The sequence below is a fragment of the Vicugna pacos genome, chromosome 9, assembly GCF_048564905.1.
Source record: "Vicugna pacos chromosome 9, VicPac4, whole genome shotgun sequence".
NCBI lineage: Eukaryota > Metazoa > Chordata > Mammalia > Artiodactyla > Camelidae > Vicugna > Vicugna pacos.
The window spans coordinates 57246795-57260695 of NC_132995.1; the positions used below are offsets into that span (position 1 = coordinate 57246795).

The window sequence follows — 13901 nt, forward strand, 5'->3', positions numbered from 1 at the left end:
TCTGTCATTCCTTACACATTTCTTAGCCAGTCTTCTTATGTATAAAAGAACTGTCCCACATCAACTATTTGATTACCATGTGACTCAGTCAAGGTCCAGACAGGAGACAGAAAACACACAGAGATTTGGACAGAAAGATGTTAATATAAGAGATTATTAAATGTAATAGAGGATTAACCAGTAAGGATTAAGAAACTCTAAAGAATACAGGAATAGCAGCTCCAGGGAAAAGCCATACCTCCAGAGCTGAGTCAGAGCACCCAAGGGAGTGACAAATTGGAAGAAGGTCTTCCCACCCCAGAAGATGGAGACAGTGTGGCTGTAGCCCTCTGGATAGCGAGGAATTCACGGAAGTACATTAGGCCAAGGCTGACAAGCAAGAACTGACCACTGGGATGCCCACAAAGCCCCACAGGGAGCCATCGACCAGGGCACTGCTGAAACTCACTGGGGTGTCCTCCACAAACAGGAGAGCACACTGGAGCCAGAAAGAGAAACTCCTTCTTCCTGCAATGTCCTTCCAGCTTCTTCTACTGACAAAAGCTTAACACTACTCCAGGCAGCAGTAGGAGAAATACTCACAGGGTCCAGTACCAGTATCCCAACACAGAGCTAGGAAGCGTGGGTCGGGAGCCCGTACAATGGTAACTGACATGTCATGAAATGTGGTTCATACAGGGAAGGCAGGAAAAGCGCTTTGTCCTTCCCCTTTGTTATCCAGTTTTCTGAATGACTAAGTGCCCTGGAAACCTCCAAAGATTGCCAGAATGATTTCTATTGTTGTCATTGTTGTTTTGAAACCACTATAAACTCATGAATTTTAACATCCTTGAAGTACCCGATTCAGTTATTCTTTTAGATTGGCAGCATATATTTTAAACAGATCCAACGCACAAAGAATGCATGTTTTCTCCTTAAGTGTTTATGGAAGATAAAACGGAAAACTATCTCAAAGATTTTGGACACAAAAACTCTCATAGCAGAGAAACCAATAGCCCAGAAGGATTAGAGCTGGGGAGTTTCTTTTCTGTTGGCTCAAACATTACTCTGAAGCCTGTGGGAAATCTGGTTCTCAAATGCATGCTAGCCATAAAATAAGGAAAGGAAGCTTTGTTTATCGCAGCGAGCCCATCAGAACTTCCCAACTGCTGTGTCATGACCCACACACATATTAATACTTTCTGTGTGTGCTATGAAGTGACAAAGAATGGGAAGCATTGGACTGAGTGACTGAGGCAGACTTTATTTTTCTGAGTTGGCTAAGACAACCTCTCTCACCCTATATGCTTCTTTGTAACATGACTGTATCACACCTCCATCAGGAGGTGGAGCCTAATTCCCCTCCCCTTGAGTCTAGTCTGTCTCGTATTCACTTGTAGCCAATAGAATGCCATGGGAGTGGTGCTGCATGACTTCTGAGGCTAGATCAGAGAAGGCCTTGCAGCTCCAGCCTGGTTCTTTCGGGGTGCTTGTCCTGGGGGAAGCTAGACATCAGGTAAGAAGTCCAACCACCCTGAGTTGGCCCAGCTAGAGAGGCCATGTGTGGGCTTCCTAATGGACAGTCCATGCAGTCAACATTAACCACCACTCACGTGAATGAGCCATTTGCACGTTCAGCCCAGCAGAGCCTTCAGATACTGCAGCTCCAGCTAACATCTGACTGTAACCACAAGAAAGACCCTGAGTGAAAAGTGTCCAGCAATGCTCTTTTAAGTAAAATGATATGATTGTTTTACGGTGCCAAGTTTTGGGGTAATTTGTAGTTCCACAATAGACTGGAATAAGGGCCTAGAAGGCTTTTCCTACACAGGTGACAAGTCAAGACTGAGCATAGGCTGTGGTCAAAGATTGTCACCTGCCATTTCAGTAAACCAAGGATGTTGCCGCCATCGAGACATCAGCCACTGCAGCCACCCCACAACGATGCATCTTGAGGGGAATTTAGGTTGGAGGAAAGCAGGACACTGAAACCCCACATAGCTAAGATGCATATCAAAGGACTAATTTCAATGAGCACAGACTCTTGCCTCTTTCCATACATTGAAAAGGACTAAAATTGAGATGTCTGTTTTTTGATTAGCAGTAAGCTTCTCACATTCAACTACATTTTGTTTTTGTTTTGTTTTCAGCAAATACCCTATATATCCTAGCTCCTCCCTCACCTCTTTGGAACGGTTCCTCAGAGCTGTCTGAGAGGTTGTCTCCCAGTCCATAGTCCTCAGTAAGGTCCCTGAATAAAACGTAACTTGCAACCTTTAGGTTGTGCGTTTTTCTTGAGTCAACAAGATCTATGAATTATGGGTATTCTGCAGAGGTGATTTTTTTTTAAAGAAGCCTACTTCTAAGTTCTGATCCGAGGATCCTTCGAGTCCTTGTGCAAGCCGTGGTCACTCCTCAGTAGACGTTATGTCTCCTGAGTCACCTGTCTCCTAGCTGATGGACTAGCACTCTTTCCTGGTCGCTTCCAGGCATTGCAGCTCAGTCACTCATTCTGGGTGACAGCAGGAGAGGACCATTGGCTTTCTTCCTAAAGTATCCTGTTGGTTTAGCCATCAGAAGAGTATACTGTTCTTGAGAGACAGTGAGAAGTGGAAGGGGGAACATGGACTCTAGGACCAAAAGATCGGGGTTCAATTCCAGATCCACTCACATACTAGCTGTGGGACCTTGAAGACATTATTTAACAGTTTTAGTTTCAGTTTCCCCATCTGAAAATGAAAAAAAATAACCTGTGTCCCATAGAGATGTTCAGAGGATTAAATAAAATTGCACCTATGAAACCCTAGGATTTCAATCAGCTTGTTTGAGCTTCTTTTATTATGCTTATGCCTTTCCATTTTATTTTTAGAAAATTTTAAAATCTAATAAAGAAAAGAACAATCATCTGTAGTCTCACAACTTGGAATTACCACCGTTTACATTTTGAGTTACTTATTTTCAGTCTTTTTTTTTCAAACCACTTTGCTGGTTGTTTTGGGAAAACTGAGAAATATCATGTATTTATTAGAAACTCTTCAATCATACAGAAAAGTGCCCCCAAATATGGAAAGCTTCATGAAGGTTCAAGTTATCTGGTGCAGGGGCCATGATAATCTCTGTATCATTCCAATGTTTTCACATCTGTGATGCCCCAGTGGCATCCTGGCATGCTTTTAAATACTAGGGTTTCACTGGTACGTAAGAAACAATTCAGTTATATCTGCTGTCAACCCCCTGGTCTTTCAGATGTCCTTTAACCTTGGATCTCTATTTGAGTACAACCCTATTGCCCTGGCTGGACCCTCTTATCCTCAGGAGGAAACACTCGCTATTGTTCTAGCCAAAGGAAAACTGTCTCCATCACCACCCTGTCCTCTGCCTCTTTTTGCAGCAAATTGTACTCAATTCCATGCTACATCCCACTGCCTGCTCAGCTCCACATTCCTTCTCACATATCATTGCTGTTTTAGAACATACTGTCAGTTGTATCAAATTTTACACACGCACCTTCATTTGGTGGCACAAGTGGGAAGGGCGTGTGGCACTGCAGTGTTGCGGTGTACTGTCCTGCTGTCTTGGCGTTTGCTTCTGTGTGGGCCACACAGCAGTCACGTCCACATGGGTGACTCTGTACCTGTTTTGAATTCATCCTCCCTCCAGCCTTTGTGACCTCCCAGCCTCTCCCCAGGGTCAAGCCTCTCTCCCAGGAGCTGGGAAGGCAGAGCCAGTGTGCTCCCAATGGACACAACAAACCACCCAAGACTCCAGGAGGAGAAGCATCATTGGCTTGCTGCCTCCGAGAGGATTTACCTTGAGCTCATCTACACCTTCCCTGGGAGTCTTTAGAAGCCTTCTAGGCTTCAGCCTTCCTGCAGGTGAGCTCTTGATATAAGATATTAAAGAAAAAGTATTATTCTGTTAAAGGAAAAATTATTTATGACATTTATGAAAGCATGGTAAGGCAGACTTTATTCAAGGGGACTGTTGTGATAGTCGCAATGGGCTTTTGCTGTAGGAAAGAGAGATTGGGCTCAACTCTGAATACAACAAAGAAAAGTGGAGATTTATGGCCAAAGAGCAGGATGGGAGTCAGTGGATGGAAAACTGCCATGGGGGAACATCAGGGTAAAGGAGGATTCAGGTTAAACTGACCTGCCAGGATTCTTGCTGAAGGCAGGCCAGGGTGCTTGGACATCCCCTGGGGGGTGGAGGGGAGGAGGAACCCAATCAGGTATTGAGAATGATCACATACTGAGGGTGGGGGTTCTTGCTAAGCTGATTTAGTAGGATTCTTGCTAAAATTAGCCAGTGCCAGGGGGAGGATATAGCTCAGTGGTAGAGCACGTGATTAGCATCCATGAGGTCATGGGTTTGATCATCAGTACCTCCATTAAATAAATAATAATAATAAATAAACCTAATTACCTCCTCCCACAAAACAAAACAAAAGATTGGACAGTGCAGAGATGGACATGGAAGCCCAAGGTCAGGACCCAGTTGAGAAGAGAGTTGAGAGAGTCTTTGTCAGGAAGTGGGTCTTGACCAGTGTTCAGGAATCTGGATATCATGACAAAACATGACCTGGTACTCCTGCCAGCCTTGGGCCCAAGCCCTGGTGGGTGAATGAGGGCAGAGTGCTGCTGGTTGTGTCATTCTCGGCGTTTCCTGTGACCTGGGTTTCCTCTACCCAACACCGTGCCCTGTCAAGACTAAAGAAGAACAGGACAAAGGAATGGAGGACGAAGGCTTGCTTGAACTTCAGCAAAATGGGGAGCTGAGGGCAGGAGCTGGGACTGGTAAAGAACTTTCCAGATAAAACTGGCCTGGAGGGTGCTGAGTGCGTCTCCTGTCCACACACAGGGCATCTTCAGAGTCACCGCTTCTCCCCTCGTCTTCTCCCCGAAGAAGCTGGTGCAAACAACCTCACAGTGCCTGCTTTAAAGCCATGTCTTTGGAATAAGTCCTTCTCTCTCTCAAAAGTGCCTCTAAGCATCGTTTTGCCCAGAAACCACTTAACCCATTTGCACGCAAGTTAGTTACACAGCAGACTAATAACTTAAGACATTAACTGCCATGTTCTGTTTTTCTCTTCCGCCACCACTGGCATTTGTACACTGAGACAGTGAGGCTGCGATTTGCCTCGGGCGGGAGCTGTCAGGCAAGGATAAGACGTGTGAAAAAGTGCCTGATCCCTGACTTCGGGGTTCAAAGGGCAGCATCTCAGGTGAGGCTGAGGGGCTGGAAGTGCACACCAGCAGAGCAGGCTTCTGTCCAGGGTCCCCACCCCGCAGATGTAAACCTAGAGAAAGCACATGGGCCAGAGGGGAGAGGGAGAGAGTTCTGGAAGGTCCAGCAATAATGCAGGAGCTATAAGGTGTGCTCCCATCTTTATCCCAAACCAGAAGGAGTTGGAGGGACAGGATCTGAGTCAGAAGTGCCTTGGAGCCTGCAGATCTTCCTGCTGGGGGGCATGAGGCGCGGAGAGAGGGTTGCATGGGCGACTGAGTGGGGAGGAAGGGGATCAGCCCCCTCTGAGCAGGAGGGCAGTGCCCATCAGGAAAGCCCAGGAGAAGGGACCCTGGTCTAAGGGGTGTAGCAGGGAGCACCTCTTGGGAGTCAGAGGGGAGCATGACTGTTCCTCTTTTGGCCATTTTCAAGGAGAGGTGGGAATGGACTCAGCACGGACCAGCTGCTGAGATTAGCCCCAGGAGGGCCATACATGGTCTGAGCTGAAAGGGACAGGTGGGAAGAGGCCATAGGCCACGGACAGGAGCACAGCCCTGAGATAATCAAGGACTGAGATGTCTCTGCCAGCTGCAGGGGCCCCTAATGTGGAGGGGAGGCAGTTAGCTAAGTCTCTTAGAACTGAGCCTGGGGAAGGCTGAAGAAGGGCATTTTAACCCTAAATATGAAATGTTTAGGAAGGCAAAGGTGACTACGTGGCCTTTTAGTATTATACCCTAATGCAGTGAAATCAGCCCACCTAAGAGTTATCTGATGTTCTAGGGCAGGGATCTCAAAGTACGGTCTGGGGGTCCCTGAGACCCTCTCAGGGGCCCATGAGGTTAAAACAATTTTCACAATAATAATGTTTCAGTCGGTTGATAACAAATGTTATCTGCCACCCATACAGGAATCCCCACATTGGATTTCTGAGAGACAAGAAATAAATTCTTCTTTTTAGGCGCATATGTAGACTCTTTGTAGCCTCCCCATGGTTAAGTTGGCCCTGCCACTGAGTTTTGGGCAAGAGGTTAAAGGCAGAAGTGATGCCCTCCACTCCCACACTTGGCCCCGAAGTCCTCCCATGGGTCACCATCCATGTTCTTCCCTGTTGTGGGACAAGGTGGTGGCTGTGGACTGGTGACATGGTGACTCGTGGGTTAGTAAAAGAATTTGCCAGAGATAAAGTATGAGAATAGGAGTTTATTAGGGTATGCTGCTAAAGGCAACAGTGGACCACACAGACAAGAGGTGCTGTGTGAGCATCGAGGGCCAGTTGTTGGGGTCTTTTATAAGGTAGGGTCACAAGGTGCCTGATCGGCTTATGCACAAATCTCTGATTGGTTGTAGATGAGGTAAGACGTCTAGGATCTGTGAAGGGCGGTGGGGTTTATGACTCTGGTAACATGGGCTGAACAAACCAGCCCGAGCTGTTGTGAGATTAGGCTTTACCTGGGGCTATTAGTTTGTCAGGGGAAACTCGCCCAGTAAAGCATGTACTTTATCTGTTGAGGGATCACAGGCAGGCATCCGAGAGCCCAGAAATGGGGGTCGCTGGACTCCGAAGGACGTCAGTTGGCCCCACATTCCCCACGCTGGCTGGTTGGGATGAAATTGGCTGCCCTCCCTGCAGTCTCCCATCCCCAAGGCACTCTTGGGAACAGCCTGTCGACAATGGCAGAGAAGGAAGCTGGATCCCTGAATCCAGCTTAAGAGAGAGCCACCCATGCAGGAAACTCACATTGGATAAAAAGAGACAAGAAATAAACTCTTATTGTGTTAAATCACTGAGCCTTGAGGCTTTATCTGTTACTAATAAAATGAGCTCCACAATATGAAGACTGAGGCCACTTATCTAGAGTTAACTGCTGTTGTCAAATTCAACGCATGGTAAATGTAATCTGACAAATCCCTCATCTGTTTGGCAGCCCTTCAGGTTTTGACATCAGCTGTTATTGTGCTGCTTGACAACCAGGCATCAATAATAAACATTTCACAAAAACGGTTGTAATAGCTTTCGCTTTTTAAAAGACAAACTAATTTCCTACTCTTTTCCTCCTCCAGTCCCTACGCTTGGCATGAGTCAAAAATTGCTTCTGATCCTGTGCACATTATTATCCTTAAAACCATGGCAATAATAGGCATATACTATCTAGAAAGTGGGGTTGATAACCTTACTGCAGGCTAGGCTGGTCATCTTATGACTGAAGGGGAGCAGAATATGCTACCTTGGCATAAGGATTATTTTGAGCCAAAGGCAATTGAGAAGAAGCAGATAGAAGAAAAACTCTCTGCTCTCCCCGTGTTTGCCCCAAAAACAGAGCATAAATTTGAAAAGGTTCTCCCAACTCCGCCACCCCACCATCCCTCCCTACTTGGAGAGGCAGAAGTTAATCACCAGAGATAACTGGAGGTCCTTATCAGCCCAGAGACCAGCACCAAAGGAATCTGCCTAACAACCTCTGCTAATACCAGCCCTTATGTACCATTACTTTCCCTGCGGGTTTGCCTTCCAACAGTTTCCCACCCCTGGAAGCTCAGTCCTTTTCCTCATTACTTCTCTAAAAGCTTGTTGTTCTTAACTTATGGTTACCAGGGGGTAAAGGAGCTGGGAAGAGATAAACTGGGAATTCGAAATTTGCACCTCTTGGAGAGTGATGGAAATGTTAGCTATCTTGATTGTGGTGGTGGTTTCATGGGTGTAGCCACCTATCAAAATTCATCAAATTGTACATCTGAAATATGTGTAGTTTACTGTACAGGAATCACACCATAAAAAGGTGTTTAAAAAAAAGCTTGTTTTTTTGTTGAGATGCTATATAAACCCAAGTTCTAGCTACACCTTTGAATTACTTATTAGTGAGCACTCCCACATGTTCTTGCAACGCACATATGAATAAACATCTGTTTTTCTCTTGTTAAACTGTCTTTTGTCAGTCTGATTTGCAGAGCCCAAGACAATGAATATAAGGTAGGTAGAAGAAAAACAGTTTTTCCTCCTCTGTCACTGGATCTTAACCTCAAGTCTGGGCTCCCCTCTCTGTACTGGGGAGAGACAAAGTGGAGCCTAAGAACACATCAGCCAGGATGGAGAAGGGGTTCAAAACTGCCATTTGGGAGATAGCCAAGGGACTCAGAGAAAAGAAAATTCCAGGAAGATGTGGTAACTGTCTTAACCTATTTGAAAGACTGTCATGTTGAAGAGGGATTAGATTTACACTCTGGCCCCAAGGGGCGGAAACAGAACCAACCGACTGAAAGCTCCCAGTGAGAAATACTTCAATAAAGAAAGAACTTTCTAACAGGGCAAGAGTATCCATAAATGGAAGTGACTCTGGTGTGAAGAAGGAAGTTACTGCTGATTTAAAGGAAGAAAGGGGACAGAGAAAAGAAAGAAAAAAATCTCAGAGACTTCTGTACAGAAGTAACAGCACATTTCCTTTCATTTGAAGGTTGGAAGTGGTTTTCTGCCTTGGGTTGATTTTGAGGCAGACTGCTTCATTGTTCTGGGGAAAAAATACCCCTCAAGAACCTTTGGTTATGCAAATGTAAAACAACAACCCTTTTCTAGAATGACAGGTTTGAAAGCCTGGCTCTCAGGAGCTAAACAGCATTACATAATAATGAAAAATATTTTTCTTTTTTTTGTGGGAAAAGTTACATCTTTACTAATTGAGTTTCTGGGAGGAAAATATTTCTTCCCTAAGTGTGGATTTGCACTCCATGCACTATTTCTATATTATAACTTGTCTTTGGGGAGGTGTGGGTGTGTATTTTGCCTCCACAGTTGCTCAGGAGAGACTCAGACGATGGTTGGGAGGGCCTGGCCAGCCTGCCTTCATTCTGAGCTGGAGACAGTTTAGACAGTATACGTCCCATTCACTCTCTAGGAATGGGAGACCCAGACGCGGGCAAAGTACTGGTACAGAATTCTAAGGTTTTGATGGATTCAAATGGGGGCTTTAGGGCAGTGTTCCTCAGAGCCTGATTCGAGGCTAGATAGATTCCATTTAAAGAATAATTATAAAATGAACATTTATGTAATCAATCAGCGTCAGAATAGAACACTGATTTCAAGATCAAGTACCGTGCTGCCTTCCAATCACAGCTCCTCTCTTTCCCAGAGACTGCTGGGAATGATTTTGTATCATTCCAATGCTTGTCTTTATAGTTTTGACATGTGTGTAACTCTAAAGACCATTTTCTAAGTTTTGCCTGTTTTTGAACTTAAATTGATTCATAGTCTGCGTATCCTTCTTTGATTGGCTCTTTTAACTCATGATTGATCCATGTTGATGTCTGTTGCTGTGTTTCATTCCTTTCTGGTGCATTAGCATTCCGTATACTGTTGCCACCCGGATCTAGTAGGGCCCCCTTGCCCGGTGTGGTTCGGGGCAATAGAATAAGACTGAGTTTGGTTCAGAGGCAAAGCAAAGCTTTGGTCTTTGATCAGAGGATGGAGAGGTGTGAGCTCAGGTACGCTAGTGTCCATGCTCTCCCCAAGAGGTCGGGGGCAGAGCTGCTTCATAGGGATGGGGGAGGGGCGGCGCTCTCGCGGGCGGCGCAGGCGTGCTGCTCCCGCTCCAGACCGCAGTGCGCAGCGCGGTGCCTCTGCACACGGCCAGCCGCCGCCATCTTGAATTGCAGTGTCGTGGGCGGGGCTTTTGCACACGGCGCCGAGTTGAGGCGTCGTCGCGGCCACTGTGCGCGGGGAGCTCTGGGCTCAGGGGCCCGTGCAAGGCCTCTGTACGGGCACTCTTTGAGCAAGTGAAGCTAGACTGAGCACAAAGGAAAAAAGGTTAGACTTTATTATCCACATTCTATTTTTATTCCCGGGAATTGTTAATGGGCTTTGCCAGTGAACAAACCATTCCTCTGCCTTTTGTCCTGCTCCTCATTTGAGGGGCGCTGAGGGGAGCAGGTTCGACTTCTGTAACCACTTCCTGCTGATGTGGGGCATTGCCGTAACCCCCGGAGAGAAGAGCAGGACTTTGCCCGGCTGCCTTTAGAGGCGTTTGGTTGTCCAGGCCTCAGCCCTGACTGTTCATATCCCTGAGCGGCCACCATCCTTCTAAACTTTTGGAGACAAAGGTGAAAAACAAAGGTGTGTAGGGCTTTGGTCTGTAGGCACAAGCGTGCCCTGGTGTGGAGGCTCACTGCCACGGCCTGAGTAGCCCTGGTCACACTTTTGCTGTTTTGGGGGAAGAAAAGATTCAGCTCAGAGAGAGGTTCACACGATTAGTCGGGGGCAGGGAGGGGTCTGTTCTTTGCCCCAGTTGTCTCTCTGGAGGTTGGGGCTCGGCGGCCCTCTTCACTTGAGTGTGACATGCCCACAGGGAGGTCCCTTGCAACTTCAGGGCCGAATGGGAGGTTGGAATCATCAAGTGAGATCAGTTCCCCTTAGGAGTGAGCTGATCTTGCCGGCTGTGGGTTTTCCAGATTTTTAGGTCCACCCGGGCTCCTGGCTGGAAGGGGTGGAAGGCCAGGTCGGTGGGTGCGGGCAGCACCTGGTTTCCGTACTGTGAGCACCTTCATGGTTTCTCCTCCCGGGAGGGCACACTTGAATCATTCCATTTCAAGGGGATTCAGATGTCTGGCTTGGGGAATGGGTCTACCATACAGGAATTCAAATGCGCTTCACTTTAACACCTCCCTTGGGGCTAACTGCATGTGGTGCAGGGCAATTGGAAGCAACTTCATCCAGTTGTCTTGAGTTTCCTGACATAGCTTGGCTAAGGCCTGTTTCAAGGTCTGATTCGATCTCTCTACTTTTCCCTTTGGTTGGGGTCTCAAGGCTGAGTGCAAGGTCCATTTTACGTCCAGGGCACTCCTTACCCCTTTGCCACTTGAGACACAAATGCTGGACCATTATGCTTTATTGGATCCTGGGAGCCCCAACCTGGGGATTATTTCGCTTAGTAATATCTTAGCCACTTAAGCTGCTGTTTCAGTTCTAGCAGGGAATGCTTCTATCCACCCAGAAAATGTGTCTACTAAGCACCAAGAGATACCTGAAATTGCCTGGTACTCTCAGCATGACAGTGAAATCAATCTGCCAGTGTTCTCCAGGATATGCCCTTCTGGTCCGAATGGGCCTTATCTGGGGGCTTCTCAGGGGCCTGGTGTTGGGGCCGTTCATTGTAAAGATGGGGCATGTCTCACCTATTCAACTGATTATACTTTTCACACTAGAAGTTACCATGACATCAACTAACCAGTTATGTAGGGCTTCCCTCCCATGGTGAGCTCCTTGATGAGTCTCCTTGATGGCTTAACAAGCTGCAGTTTGTGGAAAAAGTATTGCCTGTGTTCATTAACTAGCCCCCCATGGCCTCCTAGATCCCTCCTGAAGCCCCATTTTCGGGCTTTGACTAATTCTTCCTCTGTGTTGTTGGGGGAATCATTGGATGGATCTGGCCTTTGCGGTATGAGGGATAGGTGCCAAGTTACTGGTTCTAGGCAGTTGTGTCTACCTTGTTGTTTCCCTTTATTATCTCGACATCTTCCTTTTGGTGACCCTTACAATGACTCACTCCCACCTTTTTTGGGAAGCTGTACTGCTTCTAAGAGCTTCAATATGCTTGAACCATGTTTCACCTGGTTATTCTCCCCAGTAAGCACACCTCTTTCCTTCCAAATAGCCCCATATGCATGTAGCATGGCATATGCACGTGGGGAATCTGTATTAACATTTAAGATCTTACCTGTCCTGAGCTCTAAGACGTGGGTGAGGGCTAGCAGCTCCACCTTTTGGGTAGAAGTCCCTGGGTGTAGGCTTCTTGTTTCTATGGCTTGGGTCTGGGTGATTACTGTGTACCCCACCAGCCTTTTCCCCTTTTCTCATAGAAGTGCTCCTGTCTATGAACCATTCCTTTTCATCCTTTGGAAGAGGCTCACTTCCTAGATCAGGGTGGCTGGAACAGAATGTGTTTATGGTTTCCATACAGTCATGCTCCAGGGGCCCTGTTTCTGTGGGTAGCAGGGTGACAGGATTTAGTGTATGACATGTTTTTATGGTAGCCACTAGGTGGTCTAAAAGTATAGCGTGAACTTGAATCGACCTTCCAGGGGATAGTCATTTTGTCCCCTTACAACTTACTAAAGCCTGAATGTGGTGTGGAGTGCATCTAGTGATTGGCTTTAAAAAAAAAAAATTACAAGCATATGCTGAATTTAATCGAGATAATCATATGGCTTTTCCTATTTCCTCTGTTAATTACATTTATTAATTTTTGAATGTTAAACCAATTTGCATTCCCAAATAAACCAAACTTGGTCATGATGTGATACCTCTTTTATACTTTGCTGGACTTGGTTTGCTAATATTTTGTTTGGGATTTTTACATCTGTGTTCATAAGTGAGATAAGCTTAATATTTTCCTTTCTTGTTATGAGCTAGCCAAACATTAGAATCAAAATTATGTTAGTCTTACAAAATGATTTAGGGATTATTCCCTGGTTTTCTGTTCTCTGAATTTGTATAATGTTAACTTATTTTTTTTCTTCTTCCTTCAATGCTTGGTAGAATTTGCTGGTGAAATTATCTGGGCCTGAAGTTTTCTTTGGGAAGATTTTCAATTATGCATTCAATTTCTGCAATAATTTGCAATTAGTGGAATTTTTCTTTCTTTTGGTAGACTGTATTTTTCTGGGAATTTAATTATTTCATCAAAATTTTCAAATTTATTGGCATAAAGTTGTTCATAATATCTTCTTATTATCTAATAATTTATCTTAAATTCTTTCGGGTTCTTCTACAGGAGTTCAGAGAAAGGTGGAGAGTGAAGTCAGGGTATTTCTCCCTGGCTCCCTCCCAATAGTTATGTCACCTTTTTCATTCCTGACATTGTTTACATATGTCTTCTCTCTCTTTTTTAAAAATCAGTCTTGCTAGTGGTCTAACAATTTTGTTAATCTTTTCAAAGAACTGACCTTTGATTATATTGACCATCTCTATTGCATATTTGTCTTGTATTTCAAGAATTTCTGCTCCTACATTTATTATTGTTTGCTTTTCTTTCCTTGGGTTCAGTTGGCTGGATCTTTTTCTACTTTCTTGGGATGAGTGTTAACATTTCCTCTTTTCTAATATATGCGTTAAGAATTACAAATGTCCTTCTAAGAATGGTGTTAGCTTTGCCCAACAAATTTTGAAGTGTATTATTATTATTATTTAGTTCAAAATACTTTATAATTTTCATTGTGGTTTCATCTTTTATCCATAGGTTATTTAGAATCAAATTGCTTAATTTTCAAACATTGGGGAATTTTTCTAGCTTTATTTTCATTATTGACTTAGTTAAGTTGGTTGTGACTAGAGAACACTTGCTGCGATATTTCAGTTCATTGAAACTTGTTGAGATTTGTCTTATGGCCAAACATATAATCACTTTTTCTAAATGCTTCATGTGCAATTAAAAAGAATGTGTATTCTGCAGATGTTGGGTGCAATGCTCTATATATGTTAATTAGGTCAGTTTTGTTGATACTGTTTTTTCATATATTCTAAGCCCTCTCTATTTTTAAAAAATCTTCTTTTTCTATCAATACTGAGATAGGGTGTATTAACTTTTTCAACTATCATTGTGAATATGTCTATTTTTTCTTTTATATATGTCAATTTTTACTTTACACATTTTGAGGCTATTTTGTAGCTGCATGCAAGCTTAAAATTTTATATCTTCCTGGTAGATTGAATC

At 44.8% G+C, this 13901-nt stretch overlaps 1 long non-coding RNA gene and 1 pseudogene across 1 annotated transcript in view; one reads left to right on the forward strand and one right to left on the reverse strand.

Moving 5' to 3' along the window:
• Positions 1 to 3036: 3036 nt before the first annotated feature.
• On the reverse strand, positions 3037 to 3134 carry LOC116281862 (U6 spliceosomal RNA; annotated as a pseudogene).
• Positions 3135 to 9899: 6765 nt separating this feature from the next.
• LOC140698239 (uncharacterized) overlaps positions 9900 to 13901 on the forward strand; it is a 102563-nt gene continuing 98561 nt past the window's right edge. The window contains exon 1 of the long non-coding RNA XR_012075875.1: positions 9900 to 10000. This is a non-coding gene — a long non-coding RNA (uncharacterized lncRNA). The remainder of the gene's footprint in view (positions 10001 to 13901) is intronic.